The following is a 9,296-nucleotide window of genomic DNA, read 5'->3' as shown; positions in this document are numbered from 1 at the left end:
TATATCGCGACGATCGTCCCGGGATGATCTGGCTCTGGACAAATTTTGTCCAGACGAGATTAATTAACGTTCCCGGCGACTTGTCCTCGGGAGAATTTTCGTCCAGACGATCCAAATTTCGTCTAGACGATCCATGCAGCCAGAACTGTTTTCCTTGAACAACCTGTACCGATCGTCCCGGACGATCCAACTTCGTCCAGATGAACCTGGAGCAAAACGATCTTCACACTTCATCTGGTAGAATTTGGGTGAAGTGGAATGCTAACAAAATTCATTTTCAACCCACTATTAATACCCCTCAGCTCATTTTGGCTATGGTCTTTGCTGGTAGCAATACAAAATTTCACCTTTATGTGATATATGCCTTAAACAGTAGTGATGAATAGCTATCTCTTTGGGCTTAAATTACATAATATGCTCCGTCTTCTGATCTCCCCAGGTTACTTTTGGGCAATTTTAACTGTTGTCATACATGTATGAAAAATTGGATGGCTCTCCTATGACTAGTAGAGGCTTAGTTGACCTTAATGCTATGATCTTTGATAATGACTTATCTGATCTGCCTTTAGTTGGCAACAAATTCACCTGGTATAATCAACGTATGGACTCTCCTATCCATATAAAATTAGATAGAGCCTTGGTTAATGTTGCTTGGAGTACCTCTTTCCCAAGCTCTTTTTTCTCCTTTCAAATCCCTTCTTGTTCTGACTGTCCTGTCATCCTTCATACAGGTGAACCATCCCAAACTCACCACAGATTTCTTTTCAAAAACTATTGAACCAAACTAGATAATTATTGGGCACTGCTTCTTGAGATATTCTTAAAGCCGACTACTGGAAACCCACTTATATCCTTGTGTAATAACCTTAGGCAGTTCAAAGGTGTTATTAAGAAGGAGAAATGGGCTCACTCATCTTCTATTAGTTCTCATCTGGATGAACTTCATAAATTACAATCTTTTTGGATGGAAAAAATTCATGCTGATCCTCTCAACTAGTTCTTTAATGCCTCCCTCAAGGATATTAATTCTAAAATTGTGAATCTCAAGAGCATGATGGATTCTTGGGTATCTATAAGGGCCAAAGTTAATTGGCTTAAACATGGAGAGGATGATTTAAAATTTATATATGCCAAAATTAGGAGCAAAAGGAGTAAAATGCAAGTGGCTGTGAATTTATATCAAACCAACTCCAATATGGAGGGTATTCAAGCTATCATCCAACACTTTCAAGAGCTTTATAATAATGTCTTGATCCCTCAGGTGAATATGGATTCCTTCCCTATTGGTTCTTGCATTCCTGAATCCTTTATCTCTTATATTACTTTACCGGTTTATGCTAATGAGATCAGAAAGGCTGTTTTTTTCTGGATCATCCTCATCCTCTCCGGGCTCAGATGGATTTAACTTCCATTTTTCAAAACTAAATGGCTTATCATTGGGCCTCTTCTTATTAAAGAAGTTAGCCCCTTCTTTAAAGGAAATATGTCTAGTGGGGTAAAATCCACTGCTCTTGCTCTTATTCCAAAGCACAAACATGCCTTTGTTATTTTTGATTTCCATCCCATTGTTTTATGTAATGTCATTTATAAAATTATTGTCAAGATTATTGCTAACAGGCTAGCTCCTATCATGCCAAGCATTATTAGTAACAATCAAGCTAGATTTTTTAAATCCAGAGTTTCCACTGACAACATTTTGTTAGCAAAAGAAATTCTTGCTACTTGTTCTAGAAATGGCTCTAATCTCTTTTGTGCAAAACTGGACATACGAAAAACTTTTGATACTGTCTCTAGAGAATTCTTAATTGCAAGGCTTTTTCAGAAAGGCTATCCTTCTTCTACAGGTTTGATGTTACCTTTGGCTCTAGAGAATTCTTAATTAAATTTATTAATTAGATCAAAGCTTGTATTTTTGATGTGAACTTCTCTATTAATTATTAAAGGGACCTTAGAGGGGTACTTCCCTTCTTCTGCAGGTTTGAGGAAAGGCTGTCCTCTTAGCCCACTCCTATTTTGCCTTGTTATGGATGCATTTTCTACATCTCTGGATGAAGGGGGTTTCAAGGGCTTCACTTTTGACAGCTTTAATATTACTCACCTTCTTTATGCATATGATGTCCTTATTTTTGGGGAAGCTAGTGTTGAAAATTTCCATTCTCTATCCAGAGTCCTCAACTCTTTCGCTAACGCATCTGATCTTCATGTTAACATGGATAAAAGTTGTATCATGTTCCCCAAGAAGCTGAGAAACCAAAATGCCATATGTAATGCTCTCTATACTTATAATATCTGCCACAAAGTTACTTACTTGGGAATTCCACTTTCATTTAATACCTTGAAGGTGGCTCATTTTATGCCTTTAATGGACTCTATCACTAATAAGATGTCAGGTTAGAAAGCCTGTCTTCTTTCTTTTGTTGGTAGACTGCAATTTTTAAAATTTACTATTTTGAATTCTATAGCATATTGGATCCGTGGATCCATTCTACCCAAAATTGTTTTGAACTTCGTCAAAAGGATCTCTTCTAAGTTCCTCTTATTTGGGGATTCTGCTGGTAACAAAAAGATTCACATGATATCTTGGGACAAAATCTGCAAACCTAAGTCTTGTGGTGGTTTGGGTATCCCCTCTATGAATGCAATTCAGTTTGCGTTTAACTGCTATGTTATCTTTAGAATGTACAATGCTTCTTCCTTACTATCTTCATGGCTTCTAAAAAGATATATTTCACCCTGGAGACCACCTATTTCACAAGCTTCTAAGTTTTGAATATCTCTTTGTAGCACTGCCACACTTGCCAAACCTTTCTTTAAATTCAGGATCCCAGAATCTGCTCCCATCTCCATTCATTGGGATCACTGGCGTTATGATGCTACTCTTTCGGATAATGCGAATGGGATGCTCCTTCTTAATATTACTAATTGGGATGCCACACTCAATACAATTATCTCGGGAAATAGTTGGGCTCTCCTTAAGAGTCTTCACACCTCTATTACGAACACGAATAATGCTATTTGCATTCATCAAAGTAGTGACACCTCTTTAATTTGGGATAATGCTAATGTTGGTTCTTTTAGTGCTTACATAAAGGGCTTCTATAAGCAGGAGTCTGTCTGCTCCTGGGCTCACCTAATCTGGCACTCTAAATTTGTTTTGAGATACTCAGTTTATTCATGGATGTTTGTGGTGGGAGCTCTGAAAACTGCTGATGTTTTAATTAAGCGAAACATTAATGTTGCACCCACTTGTGGGCTATGTCATTCTTTTCCTGAATCCACTTCTCATCTGTTTTTTTAATGTTCTTACTCCTTCTCTATAGTCACTCACCTGATGCCTATTGCTAATGGGTTGCTGATCAGGCCGTCGACGCTGCATATGCTTGAATGGATAGAAGAAATTTATATTTCTAACCAGCAGCTCAAAAATCTGCTTTTAACCAGCGGCTGCATTTATTATATTTGGAAGGAGCAAAATGATAGAAGGTTTGGCAATGTTTCTCACAGCTCTATCACTATTGCTCTTAACATTAAAAGAGCAGTGTATGAGAAAATTTTTAAATGGAAGGATTCCTCCTCTCTTTTGGAGCTGCTTTGAGAAGGGCACTTGTTGCAATATCGTGGCTTTTTCGCTGGCTGTTTGGTATGCTTTGCCTGCGAGTAATGCCTTGGACAATGATGTACCCTTGTGCAGGCTCCCTTGGATGGCCTTTTGGGCAACCAGGGAAATTCGATACGACACATATCTAACCCTTTTGAAAATTTTGAGTCCAGGCAACTCTATTATTTCCAGCACTTACGAGTTTTATGTGATTTCTGTCCCAAGGTAGTTTTTTCAGTGGAGCTTCTCTATTACCTGCGAACGGGTGGAATTTTTCGATATCATCCAGTAGTCATTTTTGTCTTCTAAAGGATGTAATTTTGTTTTTTGGGCTCTCTTAGAGCCTGCCTCCTTTTCTTGAGGCCTTTTTTATTTACTTGTAATCTTTTCTTTGATCAATATACGGGCTAAGCCCAAATTTTTCCAAAAAAAAAAAACCAAAGATAACTTTTTGCTTTTTATGTTTAGTCCCACATCACTTGTAAAGTTTTGGTTTGTATAGTTTATAAATCTTTTTGCTTTAACTCATGATAAGAGCTCATATGGAATTGTTGAGCCATGTGGGAATGTTTCAAGTAATACTTAATCATAGGCTTTAATACTTAATTTAGGGTTTTATTATATAATAATTATATTAATTGATATTAATATAACAATTATATTAATTGATTAAGTTTAATATTTATTTCATATTAAATAATTTATTATTTAAATAAAAAATTTTGCTTGAATCGACTTATTCAACTTTTGAATTTTTAACATAATTAAATAAATCATTTTAAAAATATTAAGTAATATTTATAATTTAATTTTAAATTTGAAATGTTTAATTTTAAATTAAAAATTTCAACTAAGTATTTCACAAAGCTTCATCACTTTATGTGAGATATTTCTTCATTCTAGCTCAAAAGTCAATATAAGGTAAAAACATTACCAAGAGAAAGTCTCCCAAATGATGTAAGACTAAAATAATTATTATTAATGTGTGAATTCAATTTATTTTTTAATAAAATTTATATTGTTATATGATTTGTATGTAATCTGAATTTTATTTATTACGTCATCCGGTTTGACCCCGGTTCGACCGACCGAACCGGTCAAACTGCGAACCGCTCTTTCTACTTGTTCATTGTCCGTTCCGATTTTAACAACCTTGTTGATAGGTTGTTTTAAAAGATGGTGGTGCATGCCATGTTCTAAGGTGTGGCTTTTCAATGTGTGTAGGCACTAATTTATTTTTTATGTTTTATTATTTTCTTTATTATAATTTCATTTATATTTTTATATATGCCTAATTGTACTAATATCTTATGCTCGTTACTATCCATTTTTAAAGCTAACTCTTCTAGTTCTTTAAATGCTACATCTAATTCAATATGCTCTTTATTTAGGAACTTATGCTTTTCTTGTTATACAATATGCTATTTATTTAGTGATTCTTGCTTTTCAACTAATGTAACATGATTAGTTCTAAAGTTTGAATAATTATTAATCAAATTTGTATTCTCTTGTAATATTGAATGCTCTCTTTTATGATGATAATCTTGCTTTTTTTAATTTTTTATAAGTATCATGCATATGTTCTGAACGAAAGAATAATTCATCATAGGATATATCACATACTTGATCATTGTCGGAGTCACCAGAGTTATTTTTGGCCATGATATATAAATTGATTACCTCCTCTTCAACTTTTATCGCCGATGATTATGAATCAGAATTTGCCAAAAAGCCTTCTTAAATTTTTGTTTGCCCTCTTTAGCATTGTTTTTCTCCTAATTACCCTTTTCCTTCACCAGGTTGTTCTTTAAGCTTGGGCATTCAGATCAGATATTGCCTGACGTTTTTGCATTCATAACAAAAAATATCAGCAAACTTATTTAACTTTAAGCCTTTACCTCGATGTTTATTGTCGTGGCGCTTTTGCTTTTTTTTTTTAGAAATCTTTTAAATTGTCTTGTCATCAAGGCATTATCTTCATTTTTATGTGAACCAAAATCATTGCTTTCTATATCATAGATTTTAAAATAATTACTTCTTCTTACATTCACCTGAATATATATTTCTTTGACTAACATTTTGCTCATAACTAGGCAAACAAAGAACAAAGTAGATTATCAATATAATAGGAATCTAAATATTTTGACTAAAAAATGGCAATAACCTTGACATCTCAAGATTCATGTAAGCAATATAAAATATTATTCAATTTTCTAGCATTTGATATTTCTTTTCCTAAAGCATGCACAGAAGTAATAATTTTTTTAACCCTAGTGTACATGTAAGAAATTGTTTCACAAGGTTGCATGTAGAAATTTTCATATTCGTGCACTAATAAATTCATGTGTGATTGTTTCACTTCAACAGTTCATTCATATGTTATGCAAAGTCTATCCCAAATATCTTTTTAGTAGTACGAATTGAAACACACATATAATCCTCATATTTTAAAGCATAAAGAAAATAATTTGGGCGTTTTACATTTATTTATGCTATATCATGATCTTCCAAGAACCATTCAGTAAAAAGAATATATATTTTAACTTCATTCATAATTTTAAAGGGTATAAAATAACCAGTTTGTATCATATGCCACATGCGAAAATTGATAGATTGTGTAATGTAGGGCATATGAATCTTCCAAAAACTAAAAATGATATTACTAAAAAGTGGCGGTCGGGTAATATAATACCCTTCCGAAGTGTTATGATTTTCAAAGTGTGACATGTGTATTAACTCAAGGTGTATAAACCAAACAAAATGAGAACTCAACGCTAATATCATCTAAAAGTGCTTATGATACATCAAGAGAGAGGGAGGGTGTTAATTGTTTTAAAAAAAAAAAATTTTGCTTAATAATAATAATAATAATAAAGCATGGCGCATCAATGAGGACGAAGAAATCTCAACAGTCGACTACTAGCCATTGGATCAATGGCATGAGAGGAAAGATAGGACATCAGGAGAGTTAGTTAAAAGAGGCGACAATGGCATTAGTGATGCGTGAAGGAGGGATGTGATGGGAGCTCACTAGGGTAAATATCGATCTAATCAACAACATGTGAAAGAGAAGAGATGCCGCATGAGCTCATCTGGAGAAGCATCAATAGGTTCGACAACCTGTAAAGAAAGAGAAATATGACGATAGCATCTGGAGAGGCATCATTGAGATTAAAAGAGGCGACAATGGCATTAGTGATGTGTGAAGGAAGGATGTGATGGGAGCTCACTAGGGTAAATATCGATCGAATCTACAACATGTGAAAGAGAAGAGACGTCGCATGAGCTCGTCAGGAGAGGCATCAATAGGTTCAAGACACAACCTACAAAGACAAAGAAATATGACGATAGCATTTGGAGAGGCATCATTGAGATTAATGGTATGTGAAAGAGGACAAGACACAACTACAAGTCGCTATGAAGGAGATTGAGGTTTCGTTTGGGACAGCTTTTTTACTGCTTCTAAAAGCATCTTTATAGTAAAAAAATTTTAAATTATGTACTAAAAAATAGTTTTAAGAAGCAATAAAAAAACCGTCCAAATGAATCTAGAGTGTGCGTTATGAACTTAAAACTCTACCAAATAAACTTAAAAGCCCCATAGTTCCTAAATTTCTTGCAGCAAAAGCTCAACTTGAACTCTTGCTTGCGCAATTAAAGACTCATAAAGACTTTTACCATTTCAGCCCAAGCAGTAAAAACAAAATCATGCGTTATGTCTCATTCGAGAATCCAATTGTCTCTCCCCACTTGGACTATTGCTCCCTCTCCTGAAACAAAAGGAAAGTTCTTTATGACTTCAGAATCCAGCCAGGAAGCTTCTCCTCATAGAAAATTTGTTCTGATAAGATTTATATCTCTGTAATAAAATAATTATTTCTAGCCATTGACCAAACACAAACATATTTGGATAACAAAATTAATAATATTCTGCTATAATTTATATCATAATAAAAAATCAATTGTTTAAAATTTTAAAAAAAAAATATTTAAATTTAGAAAAAAATCAAATTTGTAGTTAAAATTAATTATTATTAATATTATTTTTGTCACTTTTTAAAATCTTTTAATTCAAATATTTTTCCTTCCATTCAGATAAAGATTATATTCAGATAATTTGATATTATTTCTACATAATACAAATATAATTCTATAAAACAATTTGGAGAAATAAAAAATTTAAGATATTATGATTCAAATTTAATCAATAATATTTTTATAATAATTAAGGCTTCGTTTGAGATAACTTTTTTAGTAATTTCTTAAACAGCTTCTTAGTACAAAATTTTTTAGTTCAATAAATTTTCGTGCTAAAAAATTGCTTTGAAAAATAGTAAAAAAGTTGTATCAAACGAAGCCTAAATTTATTTTAAAACAACTAAAATGTCAACGTCTCTGATCAATATAAAATATGGTTACTATCCCACATTAAAGAAGGAAGCATTGGGCTTGACTGACTCCTTCATAGTTTTGAATTAATCCTCCATGTTTTCAAAGGAGAAGCAGTCATCCTTTGATTTATTAAACGTTTTCTTTTTTAATTTCACATTAATTTTTTGAATAATTTACATTTCTAGCACTGAAATCTTCCATTTGGTGAAACTCATAATAATCGAGTTTTAAAATGACTTTCTAAATAGTTATAGCTCAAAATTGTCTATCAAACATTCATTGTTCTTGAGATAGCCTCTGCAAATTCTAGAAGTTTCTATAATCATGTAACACTTCAACTATGTTTGGGATAACTTTCTTATTATTTTACTTTTCAAACAATAGCTATAATTTCTATTTAATCATTACTTTTTCACTATTTATTTTTAGGAAGATTTTATGCTAGAAAGCTGCTTTTTATAACAGCTTTAAAAAAATTATTTTCTACATAGTAAGTTTATAATCGTCTTTTATAAAAACTGTAGCTGTCCCATACGAATCGTTCATGTTAAATAAACTCAAGAGCGGCTCTCCTGGCATAGTATTTCGTTATGTATGACTTATAATTCTCATCTTCAAATTGATTTAATGTTTTGATATCATTTGTCACATTTATGCTTCGTTTGGGATGGCTTTTTTTATTGCTTTCTAAAATAATTTTTTAATATAAGAATTTATATTTCATGAAACTTTTGTACTTGAAAGAAGTTTTAGAAAACATTAAGGAAGCCATCCCAAATGAAGCCCCAACTCATCTCTACTTTGGCCAAATTTTGATAGGCCTTACAATTTTATCCTTTGGGTGAGACATTATAAGGAAAGCATGTATCCATCTAAGAATTATTGCCCTAATGCGATCACGTTTAATTTTAAAGTTCCGGATAAAATTTGAGTCATTACACATGAAAAGATGTACGAATATTTGAAAGGCTCAACTTAATGTATTTAAGAGATATTATCAAAAAACATCATGAGATCTTAATTATATTATTAGTAAAATATTTAAATTACTAAATTCATTTGATGTAATTACTTGAATTCTATTTATAAATCTAAAATTCATTTGAAAAGAAAGAAATTTTTAGAATGGATGATCTATAGTATATAAGGATAGCAAAGGAATAAGTCTTGTTGCATCCTCGAATATCCACGGTGATAGAGAAATATAAAATTTATCCTATTAGATTTGTATGAAAATCCAACACATAATCAGATAAAAGAAAGGGTGTAGAATTCATAAAACACACCAAAATTTTTACATGGAAAC

This window comes from Dendrobium catenatum, unplaced genomic scaffold (genome assembly GCF_001605985.2).
Source record: "Dendrobium catenatum unplaced genomic scaffold, ASM160598v2 fragScaff_scaffold_483, whole genome shotgun sequence".
Lineage (NCBI taxonomy): Eukaryota > Viridiplantae > Streptophyta > Magnoliopsida > Asparagales > Orchidaceae > Dendrobium > Dendrobium catenatum.
This window is presented reverse-complemented; position numbering follows the sequence as displayed.